General features: G+C 43.3%; 2 non-coding genes and 1 pseudogene across 2 annotated transcripts; 1 reads left to right on the forward strand and 2 right to left on the reverse strand.

The window, feature by feature from the left end:
* Positions 1-1,164: 1,164 nt before the first annotated feature.
* Positions 1,165-2,964, forward strand: LOC131764217 (translation machinery-associated protein 7-like; annotated as a pseudogene).
* Positions 2,084-2,165, reverse strand: TRNAL-AAG (transfer RNA leucine (anticodon AAG)). The gene has a single exon. It is a non-coding gene; the product is annotated as a tRNA-Leu (tRNA).
* Positions 2,965-8,014: 5,050 nt separating the features above from the next.
* Positions 8,015-8,086, reverse strand: TRNAE-CUC (transfer RNA glutamic acid (anticodon CUC)). The gene has a single exon. It is a non-coding gene; the product is annotated as a tRNA-Glu (tRNA).
* Between the last annotated feature and the right edge of the window lie 7,630 nt (positions 8,087-15,716).

Genomic DNA, 15,716 nt, shown 5'->3' on the forward strand with positions numbered 1-15,716 from the left:
AATTTCTTCATTGCCTTTTCACAATGTTCATTCTAAATGTTCAGGAAATATCATAAGATTCCTGGAGTTCAATTTAGGGTTTCTTACTATGGGATTGAGAGTTAATTGAGAGTTTTTAAAGCTGGTGTCAGGATCATAGCAATAGGAAGACAATGATCATATTGAAGATGGGTTGGTGAGGGTGGAGTCTAGACATCTTGGCCTTTGTTCCATTGGTCTGTTGTCTAGCCCTACACCAATGCAAAACTGCTTAATCACTATAGCTTTAAAGTATATTGACATCTGGTAGGGTAAGTCCTACTGCTTTGTTATTATTTTTCAAGACTGACTTAGCTATTTTTCTCTAAGACTATACTTCTTTATGGATTGGAAGACTCAGTGTTATAAAGATATCAGTCCTCCCCCAAATTGATCTATACATTCATTGCAACCTAAGTAAAAATCCCAAGGGTGCGTTTTTATGGTAATTGACAAATTGATTCTAAAGTTTATGTTGAAATGCAATATAATTCTTGGCCAAGGCGGGAAGAATGGGGGAAAGGGATAGTTAGGGAGTTTGGGATTGACATGTACACACTGTTATATTTTAAATGGATAACCAACAAGGACCTACTGAGCACAGGGAACTCTGCTCAGTATTATGTAACAACCTAAATGGAAAAATGTATTACTGAATCACTTTGCTGTACACCAGAAACCATCACAAGATTGTTAATCAAGTATGCTCCAATATAAAATAAAAAGTTTAATTTAAAAAAATATATGTAATTCTTGGCCAAGAATAGCCAAGACTATAAAAGGAAAAATTTTGCCTTTTACAAGTAAGTTTTGGAAAATATTTGTATGCCCTCAGGTCAAGAAAAGATTGCTCAAACAAGACACCAAAAAAAGTTTAATTTTAAGGAAAGTAATTAATTTTCTGATAAATTCAACTAGATTAAAATGAAGAATTATTTTTTCAAAATCACCATAATGAAAGTGAAAATACAATTTTCTCATGAAATGAAAAAAGATACTTGGAACAAATTTACTTGGCAAATTATTATCTAAAATATTTTATGTTGAATCCCATGAATTGCTAAAGAGGTTGAATAGTGGCAATTTAACATGTTTCAACTTAATATAAACACTCCTATGAGTCAATAAGCAAAAGACAACCCCAAAATGGGCAAAAAGCATGAAGTATTTCACAGAAAACTGAAAAACAGTGATGACCAAACACAGAAAAATTGTCCAATCTCAGTAATTAAGGAGTTTTGACCACAATGATATGCTGTGAGATACCTACTAGGTTGACAAATTAGCTTAAATCGGGAGCTTCATTCAAAGTCCTCACATGGAGAACTATTTTTTTTTTTGGTAGAGACTCAACCATATTTGGGCGATAACTTAACTATTACATGAACCCCACTACGCTTTAAGTTCCATGAAGGCAAGGAACTTGGAGCTGGCAGGAGGGAGAGGGGGAGATCGGGCGGAAACAATTTCCAAGCTAAGTCCTGGAGGATGGGAAAGAGACACGAGAATCTGCTCAGAGCAAAGAGAGCGCCCACCCCAGGCCACAGAGGTGTTGGATGCAGCTGAACTCGAAAGCACCCAGAGGGGCGAAGGCACCTACCGCTGGTGCGATGCGTCCGGCAGCTGCGGGACGAGGCGCTGGCGCTTTCCATAGCCTCTTCTCAGGTCAGAATAACTAGGGTTCCAAACACAAAGAGCGCTGCAAAGAGGCTGGAGGAAGAACACTGATTATTTTGAACATAAATTATTCCTTCGGAGGCACTGGCAGGATTTGTATTGAATTACAAGGGCTTTCCCAGGAATCTGACATCTATTCATTTGTGTGTAATAAAGACTGTATGCATAAAAGCACTTTTTGTTTGTGTTACTTGATTGCTGCATCCGCAGGGTCTAGAATTGTGCCTAGAATATACTGGCTGCTCAAGTAGACAGATTATTTGAGCGGTTATTTTCGGTTGAGCATTGTTTTAGGGCAGTTATCTATGGCCCCTGGGTAAACAGAAGTCAAAAGAAGGGAAGATAGGCACTGACTTTGTAGTATGTGAAATTTTAAGAAAAACACCTTTGGCAGCGGTGGGATTCGAACCCACGCCCCCGAAGAGACTGGAGCCTTAATCCAGCGCCTTAGACCGCTCGGCCACGCTACCACTTCCGGCTTATTGTTTTTCTTTCTCTATTTTCCCTAGAAGTGAAAGTCCACCCCTTCCGACTCTCCCACACGTTTCCCATCCGGGACTCTTTTCTAGGGTTCTTCCCACTAATACTACCGTAGAACTTTTGCCTGGTGTTCAGCCACCACCCATCCTGACCCATGACACCCTGCTTCCCCACAGCTGGGAGTAGGGCGGGAGGAAACCAGGGCATCCGAGACTCCCGCCCCGTTGGGCCGCGGGGCTCGGGTGGGTTTCAGGTCCGCCGTGGACGGGGATGTCCAGCCCGAGCCGCGACACAGCGAGTCCGGAAGTGGTTTGGGCTCCTCCCGAGGGGACTCTAGGAAAGAAAGGCAACCCGACGAAAGGAGCAGAGAGCACAGTCCTCAGGAGGACCACGGTCTCTGCAGAAGTGCCCCCAGGACCAAAGGCGTTGGGCGGTTCATTTTGAAACGCCAAGATTCGAATCATTTAAAAATATAGTTGCGGTCGGGCCGCGAAGGTGGCAAGAAGAAGCCCCTGAAGCAGCCCAAGAAGCAAGCTAAAGAGGTGGACGAGGAAGATAAGGCACTCAAGCAGAAACAAGAGGGGGAGCAGAAGAAACTCGAGGAGCTAAAAGCGAAGGCCGCGGGGAAAGCCCCCTGGCCACAGGTGGGATTGAGAAGTCTGGCAGAAAGTAAGCTGTTGCTTGTGTCTGAGGCTATGCTGATCCTTAATTCCATTCCTGTTTAAACATCTGGATTCCCTGCCATAACATCTGTTGCCACCTATAGCTAGAATGAAGCGTTGTCTTGGAACCTACTGTACATTTAAGAATAAACTTTTGTAAAAAAAAAAAAAAATCATACAGTGGCTCATATTGTCTTTAATTCTTCTCAGCCATTTCTGCCTTAGCTATGAGATCTGCATAAACCCAGCCCAGAATCCTGCCAAAGTGTGTTCTTAAGTCTTTGTTCTATCCTGAATTCTGTTGCACCTGGAATTAAACCAACTCATTTGAAATGGCAAAATATATATACATAGTTGCTGTCATAATATAATGCAATACATTGATAAAGTTGCTGTCTGCATTTCTCTTCTTAGGGCAGACGGTGGGGCATGGGTCTCCCTGACCTAAAAGTTTTGGCTCAGACAAGGGTGTCGTAAAACAAGAACACATTGTGCAGATTATGTCAAAAATAATATCTTGATAGAGAAAGTTAGCTAACGCTGGAGTTTCTGTTTGTTTTGGCATTCATCACCAAGAAAGTCAATGCTGATAGTGTATTTATCCACTATTCCAACGAAAACTAGGCTTTCTTACAAATTACTATACTAGAGTTGCTCATATGGAGTTTATTGCATAATGCATGGGTGTTCATTTCCTGTGCCTACTGTAACAAATTAGCACAAACTGTGTGACTTAAAACAACAGAAATTTATTCTCTCACAATTCTGGAGGCCAGAAGTGCAATCTGTATCACCTCCCAAATCAAGGTGTCCTCAGAGCCAAACTTCCTCCGGAGACTCTAGGGGAAAATCCGGTTCCTTGACTCTTTCAACTTCAGGTGGCTGCTGGCATTCCTTGTTTTGTGGCCACATCTCTCCAATCTTCAAAGTAGGCACCTACGAATCTCTCTCTCTGCTTTGTCTTCAATAGCCTTCTCTTTCTAAGAAAATAAAAAGTAAAAACTTGATTTAGTAGTATCTCATTATCCTTAGCTGCAATACTTTAGCAATTACCAGTGTTATTTCCTACGGAGATTACCTTTGGAAAATCACTAAGAAAAAGGATTCTCAAGAGAGTAGAAACAACATAGTTACCCCTACGCTTGCTAAAGCCTCACTTTCCCCAGTTTCTCTATATATCCCAAGCTAGGAGCCTCTTTTCACACCTGCTGTGTCATTCTGAGCCCTCTCCCTGGTTCTCTCTCTCAGTCCCTCACAACAGCAGTAGTCTCCTCCCCACTATGAGGACTATGTACTCCCACCAGTTCTGGATCTCTGAGGGCAAGATGGACAGAGTTTGATGGAAACTGACCACTTTGTGACAACTTTAACCCTCAGAGACACAGAATGGTACCCTCCCGCTAGGTGCTAAATGGTTCAATGCTTCATTCGCGTCATCTTGATCCATCGAAGGCATCAATTCAGAGACCAATTTTCTCTTTCTAGTGCTCACATTCCTACACGATAAACCAAGAGGGGGGAAACAGAAACATGAAGAAATAAATTGAGATAACGTGACTATATCAAGGAGTGGGCATCAGGAGTCCACTCATTCATTCAACAAGTATTGACTAAGTGCCTACTGGGTATCTGGGCACTAAGCTGTGCACTGGGTATTCAGCAGAAACACTTGACCATTGCTGTCCTCACCCTCAGAGCTACCAGGAAAGGCAAACATTCATCCAGTTATTACCAGTGTTGTGAATGAAGGAGGGCAGGGTTCACGCTTGGTTGAAGGAGCTAACTTAGTGTAGTTCTGGAAAGGCCTGCTTGGAGGAATTTACGAATACGCGGAGGAATGCGGTGGAGCTCGGGGCTGGAGTGAGACAAGCTTGGAGAGAAGCGTAACAAGGAAAAGTTTGGGTGGAGAGGGGCTGGGGTCGGGATTGCACCTGCAACCCCTTCCCCACCCCACAGGCGCGCTTCCGGAGGGAAGACGCAGATTCCTGAAGGAGCCAGCGGTGAAAAGTGGAAGAGAGGAGAAAGAGGAGAAGGAGAATGAGAAGAAGAGGAGGGATTCTCCCAAAGCCCCCACCGTCCGGTCCGGGTGATGATGGGGAGGCCCCCGTCAGCTGCCGCTACCTGACCGTTTCCGGATCTATGATTCTAACATTCCGAGAAATAATGAGCCCAACCGTGCTCCTCAGGAGACAGTCCCTGCAAGGACTAAAGGCCTACGCCACACAGAACAAAGAATTTAAACGTTATACAAATATATCCCTCTTCCTGGTCCCTGGAGAGGCATTTTCTAGTACCCTCTATCCAACTGTCAGCTCAGTGTGTACTCTCTAGGAAGCGGGGAGGACTGCCTCTCTCGCTGGTTCCAGTTCAGTCTTGGGGAACCTACAGCTTCAGTCCGACAGTTGGGTAGGCCGGGCGTCAGAGTGAGATTTGGAACCACCCTCACAGGTTCCTGGAAGTCGAACAGGGAACTCTGATGATCTCTTTAGAGACTAAATTGATTGTAAAGCATTTAAAATTAGTTCCTCAGGACCAACCGACTTGAGAAAATTTCTGGGAAGAAACTATGCACCTTTAGGAGGTGGATTTGCAGCAATTGCCATCAGAACATATACAGAAGTGTAATTCTAGGTTCACTGGGTATGGCCAGAAAGCTTGACATTGAAAACGTATGCCATCGCATCAGTAGCAGAGATTTTCCAAATTTTAGTTCAGAATTCAAAGAGTTCGGATTTCAAAGTCCTGAACGATCCAGGAGCTTTCACAATTCCGCGCTTTGCTTCCCCTGATCCCTTGTCCTGGAACGTCAGTCTCCTCCTCATTCCCTCACAGAAATCTTGCTCATTCTTCAAAGCCCGCTTCAAATAAGTCAGTTCTCCACCCTGCCTACGAATCTCTCTCCCTCTCTCTCTCTCTCTCTCTGTCTGTCTCTCTGTCTCTGTCTCTCTCTCTTTCACAGACACACACACACACACACACACACACACACACACACACACACACACACACACACACCCCACCGTGATTTTCCACACTTTTTTTTCTCAGCAGATTACTCTTTCTGCCCAATGGAAAACTTGTTCACAATATCTGTCTCCTCCACTCATCCTAAGCACCACAAATGTAATAAAAATAATAATAACAATAAAATCATATGGATTTGGATAATAGTATGGTTGAGCACTTTTTGCGCATTACTCCCCATAGCAAATCTATGCAGTAGATTTTTTATTCCCTTTTTACAGAAGGGAAAACTGGGGTTTAGAGATGTTAATTGAGAGATATGAGCATGTCTTGCTCATTTTTCATCTTCCATAGGGACTAGTGTAGTGCAAACCTACGTTGGCCCTTCAGATTGATTTACTGACCCCCAACTGTTGTCCTTTTTCTTATAGTCATTCAAATTCTCCCTCCTTCCTCTTGTACTTACGTGGATTTTGGTTTTGTTATATTTTTGACATTTTCTCTCTGAGCTGACAAGTAATTAGGTAGCAGTCTCATGAGCACAGAACCTACTGTGCTAAAATACAGATTAGAGATTCCCCCCCATGGAGAATAAGTAATAGCTCATAAGAGAAGAATAAAAAAAGAAGTCACATCACTTTCGAAGAAGAGTCCTTTGTCTCCAGTCCAATTAGGTTTATGTAGGAAAGTTTTAAAATTTAGAAAACCATTAAACACATTCAGGGGTTCTACCCAGACTCCTCCCTAAAAACAGACATATAAAAAATATGAAACAAAGGATTCTTGCTGCATATAGAGGAGACAAAATACGACATCATTGAAAGAGGATGTTCAGGAGTGATTGCCATCAGCCCTATAGGGTTGATTTCCTGTGAAACACTAAGCAGAAAGAAACAGAACAGCTTCAGTATATACAGAAATTTGACAAACTATACTACTTTTATACTTATGGCAAAACAAAATTTCTTAGACAAATTGATCTTACATAGGCGTCAAAATGTATTAACTCAAGGAGAGTATTGGCAAGATGACAAAGGAGTGTCCCATCTCAAAGAGGTTTTGGAATTTGTGAATTTATATATGGGGGTTGGGGGAGAGCAGAGAATGTGCAATTAGTTAGAAAAAGAGTATTACTGCTTCATTTAACATGATCATAAAAACATCTTGTCCCCATCTGTTGGTCGAGTAAGATCAGGGTCACCATGATCTTTGTTTGGAAGCTTGTGGAGAGTTCATATGTGCATTGAACTTTTATAAGAAATGAGAAGGAAATAATAAGCAATACTTCTGTGGCTGCTATTTAGACAAACTAAGTAACAAAGATTCGTGCCCCAATACTGTCAGACAGGAGCGAATTAGCACAAAGGCATCAAACCTTGTCAAAAGTCAGAAGGATAACAGAATCTGCTTTTTCTCAAGTAGCTGTCAGTAAATTTCTCAGGTGCCCATTCAGAGATGCTGAATACATCGTTTGCCTGTTTCTTAGTTTTTTGACAGCAGTTTTCCTTTAATAATATGGCCTTCCCCTATTTCCTCTCTTAGGAAACCCCAGACAAATTGTAAATTCATAGCGGAAAACAGGTGGAGGCGCTGGGGAGATCAGGCAGTTCGGAGACCGCTTTGATCCAAGATTAAGTTACCGCGTCAGTATTTCTAGGCCGATCCCCCTTCTCCCAGCTGGATCAGTGAAAGTAGAAAACCCACTGGAGAGAGTGAGTTTCACAATTCCAGCCGCTCTGGGGAAATCAGAAACTAGCCCACAACCAGCCAAGGCAAACTTCCAGGAGATAACTTCCCGGTTTCTTCCCTCTCATCTTCATTCGTTACAAAGTGTTACGCTAATCTCAACCAACTCCCAAAGCTAATCAGTTGCCTCCAAAATTTCCTGCTCACTGGACCATCCAACTGAATAAATTAAAATTTTGAAGCATTCAGGATAGCGAGCTTTTTGGTCAATGTCAGGTAACATGCTCATTAACAAAATTTTGTAAATAACTGAAATTTACATTTGTGATTTTGCGGTTGGAATATCAAAAATGTTGCAGAGTTTCTAGGCAGAAAATGCCTCATGTGAAAATTAAAAGTTAACTTGTATACACTTCAACTTTTAGTATACAGTTGAACTTTTAGTCTTATTTACAAGTTTCCCTCTTGGTTTCGCGAAAGCGGAATAGGTGAGGGGAAAAAAAAAAAAACCAAAAAGGTATACGTGTTTCCCTGACCGGGAATCGAACCCGGGCCGCGGCGGTGAGAGCGCCGAATCCTAACCACTAGACCACCAGGGAAGATGACAAACGTTTCTCAAAATGAGCCTACAATGCTAATGCGCCATACGTACGAATGCGGCACTCCTTTTCTGAATATTCAATAAAGCAATGCAAGATCACATTCGTTTTATACATGAACCTCCTGTTCCGCACCAACCAATAAAATCTGGACAAGGGGAAGATATGGCAACGCCCAAGAAGGAGTAATCGGGGCCACGTAGCTGCATAGAGTCTCCTTCCCTGCTGCAGCGTGTGGATTTACTCAGGAATAAATTGTAGATTTAACTAAGTCGTTACGGCAGTTCTTATGACATTAAATTGTAACTGTCTTCTTATCTTTCTCCTCATAAATTGGTGAGCCATTCGAAGATGAAAACAGTTTTTAAATTCATCTTTGGTTTCCTCAAAGTGTTTATGATGATGTTTATCAAATTATTTATATTTGTGAATAAAAAGACAGGATAAAGTCATAAGATATTATTTGAAACGTTTGTGGGCGGGGCCGAAATAGGTCGATTGGGAGAGCGTTCGACTAGAAACCTAAAAGTTCCGGGTTCGATCCCGCGGTGTTCAGCGTCTCTCTATTCGGAACTACATTAAAGTGCTCAGTGAACAGACTGCAAACAAGGAATATACAGATATACAGGAAACATTAGGCAAGTTTTTTTCTCAAATTCATAAAGGAAGACACAGAGGGTTGTGCAATAAAACGATTCTTCCAGTCAGAGTAGCCTAGGGATGGGCTTCTACATCTCACAAAATAAAAGAGGTAGATCCAAACGTGCAGAAGGAAAACCACTTTCCCTTCTTTGTAATATTTAGTGTGTATCTTCTTTCTTGGTTCGGGCTCTGTTCCACTTATGCTATGTTCCTCTTTCTTCAAACCTATCCCTTCTTCATTCCCATGGAATTATTCCAACAACCGTAAGCCAAAGTCAAGAGACCCCAAAGTACTCCTCTTTCTCCTGTTCATTTCTACTTCATGATCCCCCTTTCCCCCTAATCTTATTCTCTGCCAGCTTCTAATGCAAAGGAGACAGGTCATCCAGACAGATATGGAAAAGAGAAGTTTAATATGAGGAATGCCAACTGCATTTTATTCTCGACGTTATGTTCCTTCAATAAATATTTATTAAGTGGACTCCTATGCAACTCTGAAGAGAAAGAGAGAGGCAAGGCAGGAGAACTGAAGGAAAGGTTCCTGGAAAATGAAGTCATCTGAGTTGAATTGAAGAGGTGGCTCCTGGCTGGAAGGGTAGTGGTGGGGTGGCGTGCGGGGTGCGTGGTAAACTGAGCCTGAGCCTGGAAGGAGAGAAGAGTCATGATATTCCTGTAGTTCCCTTTTCCCCTACCTCTTAATTTGGTAGTTCTTCACATATCCCAACCTCTTCCTTCCTACTCAGAGGAAAATGTTCCCTCATTTCCAAGGCTAATAGATATGCCATCTGAGCTTTTGACCCTTCTCCAATTCCATTCTGCCCTCGTGTCTTTGATCTCTCTCCCTCTTACCTGCGTCTCTTCAAACTACAGAATGCCTGCATGTCCATCTTCAGACAACAAAAAAAGAGAACACATGCCCTCCTGTCTGGCCCTCGTGCTTCTTCCCCAGAATCTTTCCTTCCAACCACCACCAAACTTGTTACAGGAACAGTATTTGCCTCCACTTCCTTGCCTCATCAGTTGCTTGTCAGCTGAGGTCTGCCTTCCAAACCTAGGAAACCATTACCATCAACTTCCCAAGTTTCTAATGTTTTGTCTCTTTTTTTTTGGCCCTAAACTTAATTCTGTGCAGGACACAAACTATTGACAACTCATCCTTCATGAATCAGTCTTCCTTGGACCTTGTCTTCTCTGTACTCTCCAGCTGTTCTGTTTCCATCTTCCCTCTCCCCCACTGCTAAGGACTCTTTAGAAATGGCTGCATCTCAGTGTCCTGACCTCTGTCTTTTTAAAATTCAATTTTTAAATTATACATAATTGTAGATTCACCTGCAATTATAAGAAATAATACAGAAATATCTCATGTACCCTTTACTGAGTTGCCCCCAATGGTGACATCTTGCAAAACTATAATGCAATATCAGGAGCAGGGTATTGATTTTGATAAAGTCAAGATACAGAACATTTCCATCACCACTAGGATCCTCATGTTGCCCTTTTATAGCCACACCCACTTTCCTCCTGCCCCCCAACATCTGGCCACCACTAATCTGTTGTCCATGTCTATAATTTTGTAATTTCAACAATGTTATATAAATGGAAACATATAGTATGTAACCTATTGGGATTGGCTTTTTGCACTCACTGTAATTCTTTGGAAATTCATCCAGGTTGTTGAGTGCTTCAATAGTTCATTCTTTTTTATTACTGAATACTATTCTGTGTTATGAATTTACCACAGTTTGAACATTCCCCATTAAAGGACACTTTGGTTGTTTCCAGCTTTTTACTATTATGAATAAATCTGCTATAAATATTTGAGGATAGGTTTTTGTGTAAACATCAGTCTTCACTTCTCTGGGTTAAATGTCCAGGAGTGTAACTTCTGGGTGGCATGGTACTTGCATGTTTAGTTTTTAAAGAAACTGCCAAAGTGTTTCCCAGAGTGGCTGCACCATTGTACATTCCCACCAGCAATGTATATAGCCTCATCAACAGTTGGCATTGTTACTAGTTTTAGTTTAGCCATTCTGATAGGTATACACTGACATCTCATTATGGTTGTAATTTGCATTTCCTCAGTGGCTAATGATGTTGAAAACCTTTTCATGTGCTTATTTGCCATCCATATATCTGCTTTGGTGAAATGTCTCTTTAGGTCTTTTGTCCAGTCCAGGAAGAACATTTGTGTACAGGTTTTTGAGTGAGAAGTTCCTGAAAAAACTTGGAAGTTCAGACCTGTGGCAAATCTGTCTTGGATTATACAATTGTCATGCAATGCAATATAATGCAGCAGTATTTACAAAATGCAGCACAGCCATACTGTTTTGGGAAAGGCTGATTGCAGGGTGGAGAAATCCCCAGGATAATAAGTCACTAAGAAGAGCTTCTTCCAGTGTGGACTGACTATACCACCCTTCCCCTGTGTGCAAAACCTAAAGATAAAGTATACAGTAGTGTTAAAAAAATAAAAAAGACAGGCCCCCAATGGAGTCATTTATGCTAAGCCTCATTGTCACCAAACCTAGATCTAACTACGGCCTCTGCCCCCTAGAAATGTAATCTGAAACCATTCAATCAGGAATCACCTGATCAGCACTACTATTTAGGTTATCTGCCTGATAGACTCCTGCCATCCCCTAAAGGAAAGTAATCTAGCAATAGCCAACCAGCTTTTTTGCCTAGTATAACTTCTTTGTTCCTGCTCCCTTCTGCCTGCTAAAGTCTTTCATTTTGTACAGCTCCTCGGAGCTCCTTCCTACCTGCTAGATTGGATGCTGCTCGATTGGAATCGATTTTTTGCTCAAGTAAAATCTTGAAAATTTTAATATGCCTCAGTTTATCTTTTAACAGTAGTATGTACGCCGCCCCGTGTACTCCGTGAAGTTAGGTGGTCTGCTGTGTGCAAAAATAATGCTGGGGAAAAACGATTCTGGGAAGATTAAACAAAAGAGACCGGGTCTCGTCGGATGTCCGGGCAGAACTGCAGGCACTGCTCGCAGGCGCGGTCCCACCGCCGCCCAGCACGGGGAGTTTGACCTGCTCCGTGTCCGGCCTGGGCCGGGTCCCCCCCTCCTTAGACAACCTGGTACCCCCGGGCTCCCCCGGGAGCCCCATGTTGGTGCCAGGCCCGGTACGGACGCCCGCTCTACACAGCGCGGTAGTCCCGAACCCCCGGGCACCCACGATCCACCGACCTCAGCCTCCCGGGAAGCTGGGATTACAGGCGCGCGCCACCGTGCCCGGCGCGGGGAGATGCGGCGCCGCGGGCCTGGAGGCTGCGGCCGGCGGCCCTGCAGTGCTGCGCGGCGCGACCCGCGCGGCGACTCCCCTGTGCCCAGCCCACTACCCACTCTAGATTGCTAGAAGGGGCTGATAGAACCGAGCTCGCGAGACGCAGAAAGCCCTGGCAGAGATGTGAATAAGCTCGGTTTATCGTGTTGTCCTCGGAATCTTTGCAAAAAGGTCTGTTTAAAAAATGGCCGTAAATTTAATAAAGGAAAGGGTGAAGGACTGTATTGAGGGTTGTGTTCTTCGCAAACTTCAATGTGCATACAAAATCACGGGGGGGCGGTCTCGCTAAAATGCAGGTTCTAATGCTGTAGGTCTGGGGTGAGGTCTGAGAGTCTGCATTTCTAAGAAACTACCAGGTTAAGCCAATCAGCGGTCCGTGCTGCAAGTGACAAGGCTGTTGACGCTTTGGAACCAGACGTCTACACATTTTCATTTATTTTAACAGTGGCAGCGTTATGCTATTAGAACATTAAAGAGAAAAATAAAGAGATACCCACAGTTCTGCCTTCCCAACTGATTATGGGCATCCCTTCTTCCTTTTTAGTTCCCGCCCTCATGCATACATAATTTTGTGCATGGTTGAAACCAGGATATTTGTACAATGGCATGTTGGCTGCATTTTCTTTTTGTGGCAAGTAATAAGTATATGCAGAGAATTGTTCAATTACTACTCTGGCAGACATTTACTGAAACCCTTCTTTGTGCCATCTATACTAGGTCTATCTGGGAAATCGGAGAGTACAAAATGCACTCTTCTGAGGAGCTTATGGCCTGATTCTTTAAAAATACAGACAAGTAAATCAGTGAGAATTAAGACACACTCGTATTCTTCCATAGATGTAAGGGCAGGATGTTGTGTAGAGAAAATCATCAGTACGGGCACCTAACCTAAGATGGGGATGATTTACTGGAGAAGATGATAGCGGAAATGTGTCTTAAAGATGAGCTATAATTAGGCAGGTAAGGAAGATGTGATTGTTGTGATTTATAATAAATATTATTTGGTCTTCCTCACACTTCTGGCACACAGTTCCTAAAACCCTTAGACTTTCCTAATTGTTGAGATCCCTAAAGGTGTCTTTTGTTATGTTAATGAGGAGACTTTGGGAAAGCCCCAGAGGTCTCCTAACGATGGGCACAGGTTGCCAGGGGAACTAACCATGTGATTGGAGGGTTGAAATTTTCAGTCCCACCTCCTACTTCCTGGGAGGGAAGAAGAGCTGGAGATTGAATTAAATTACCGATGGCCTACGTTTAATGAATTGTGCCTATACAATGAAGCCTCCATAAAACCCAAAAAGGACAGGGTTTGAAGAGTTTCTGGGCTGGTGAACACTTGGAGATGTGGGGACAGTGACCAGCTCAGAGAAGGCATGGAAATTCCATCCCCCCTTTACCCATACCTTGCCCTTTGCATCTCTTCCATCTAGCTGTTCCTGAGTGATAGCCTCTTACAATAAACCAGTAATCTAGTACATAAAATGTTTCTCTGAGTTCTGTGAGCTGCTCTAACAAATTAATTGAACCCAAGGAGGTGAGTCTGTGAAAATTCCCATCTCTAGTCAGTCGGTCAGATGCACAGCTGACAACCTGGACTCATGTTTGGCATCTGTGGGCAGTCTTGTGGAGCTGAGCCCTTAAGTGGTAAAATCTGATGCTACCTCTGGGTAGGTAGTGTCAGAACTGAGTTGAACTGTAGTACACCCAGCTGCTGTAAAGAATTGCTTGGTGGTGTGGGGGAAATCCCACATGTTGGAATTGTGTCAGTTTTATAGGGCATGGGAAGATTCTCTCCGTGAAGCATCAATAGGTGCAAAGCTGTGAAAATCCCTAGTTCCTAGTTCCATTAGACCTGAGCAGAGCATCAACGGTGCATGGGCCAAGAGGAATAAGATTAAGATGAAGCTGCAGATGAAAAAAGAGTTACCTTGTATGGTAGCTAGTCTCCCAAAACTGACCCCAGTGTAGCAGGTCTCTCAGTAATCACACCTTTGTGTAGCACATTCCCACAGTGAATCTTGGCTGACCAAGTAGAATTTCACTGAAGTGACACTTTGCCAGTTCCAGGTCTGCCTGAGTCATAAGAACCCTGGCAGCTTCTGACTGGGTTTCTTGGAATGCTCAATCTGGGAAGCTCCCTCTCAGAACCAGTCACTATACTGTGAGAAGTGCAAGCCACATGGGAAGGTCACAGCGAGGCACTCTGGACAACAGCCTCAACAGAGCTCCTAGCAGGTCACATACACTAAGTGCCACCACCAGTCACGTGAGCAAGCCATCTTGGAGAGCTCAGCCCAATTAAGTCCTCAGAGGTCTGGAGTTCTTGCTGACACTGCACGGAGCAAAATTGCCCAGGTGAGCCCAGTGAACCCACAGAATCAAGAGAGATAACAAAATGGTTTTCTATTGCTATCATAGTTATCTTAGTGGCTTTAAAAAACACAAATTTATTATCTTAGAATTTTTCAGGTCAGAAATGATGGGCATGGTCTCACCATGCTGAAAGCAAGGTATTTGCAGCCTGCATGCCTTTCTGGAGGCTCTAGGGGAGAATCTGTTTCCCGCTTCACACTGTTTATAGAGTTTGTTTCTTTGTAGTTGTATGACTGAAGTCTCTGTTTTCTGCTGGCTTGAGCTAATGGCCACTCCTGGCTTCCAAAGACTGCTACATTCCTTGGTTCTTCAAAGCCATGAATGATGGGTCAAGTCCTCAAATCACAACCCTTTACCTACTCTTCTGCTTCCTCTGCCACTTTTGAGGACTCTTGTGATTAGGATCATCTCCCCATCTCATGGTCCTCAATCTTAATCACATCTGTGAAGTCCCTTTTGCCATGTAAGGTAACATTCACAGTTTCCAGGGATTAGAGAATCTTTTGGAATGTCCGTTATTCTGCGTACCACAAGCCACTGTGCTTTGGAATTCTCTGTTACATATTAGTAGATAATGAGAACACATTGCGAGCTGTATCTTCAATGACTTTGAACTTTACCTCAAAGGCTTTGGAAAGACAAAGAAGTGCCCTTCTGAACAGAAAGGCCAGTGTAACTGGTATTTTTTGCAAGCTTGTCCTGACTGTACTGCAGAAGTGGGGCCTCAGCTAGCACACAGAGGGCCTTTGTGCAAATTATGTAATAACGACTCATATTGGTGGATGAATAACAGAAAGGCAACCCTCGGGGCTGATAAAGTACAAAAAAAGGAAAATGCCACCTCTATCCAAGGCTCATGGCTTGACTCTCAGAACTCAGGTCAGACTTCAGCTCCTATTTACCTTCTCCACAAGTGTCTTTTGTAGGGCACCTGTGTGTGTGACAGCCCTGTGTAGACAAACAATGGGAGACAAGCAAGGTTAGAAGCCCAGAAACCAGATTGGAGGCCACTGCAGTAGCAGAGGAAAGACACGAAAGGAGATTGAGGAGAAAGAAAAAGTGAAACAGTGGTAGCAATCTGGTATGGAATAAAGGAGATTGATTCAGGAAGTACCAAGGAGGTAGAATTCACAGGACTTGGAAGCTGGTAGAATGTGAGTAAAAGAGAGGAAGGGATTAAAAAGGATGCAAATGTGATGATGCTATTCACCTGCTGTTGGAGGAGAAGCAGGTCCTCGTCAAGGTGATACTTTTCTTACGGAGAAGTGGGATTTGAAAACCAGGGAGAAAACAATGAGAATGACAGACCTTGAGTCTGGTG

Source organism: Kogia breviceps, chromosome 10 (assembly GCF_026419965.1).
Source record: "Kogia breviceps isolate mKogBre1 chromosome 10, mKogBre1 haplotype 1, whole genome shotgun sequence".
Taxonomy (NCBI): domain Eukaryota; kingdom Metazoa; phylum Chordata; class Mammalia; order Artiodactyla; family Physeteridae; genus Kogia; species Kogia breviceps.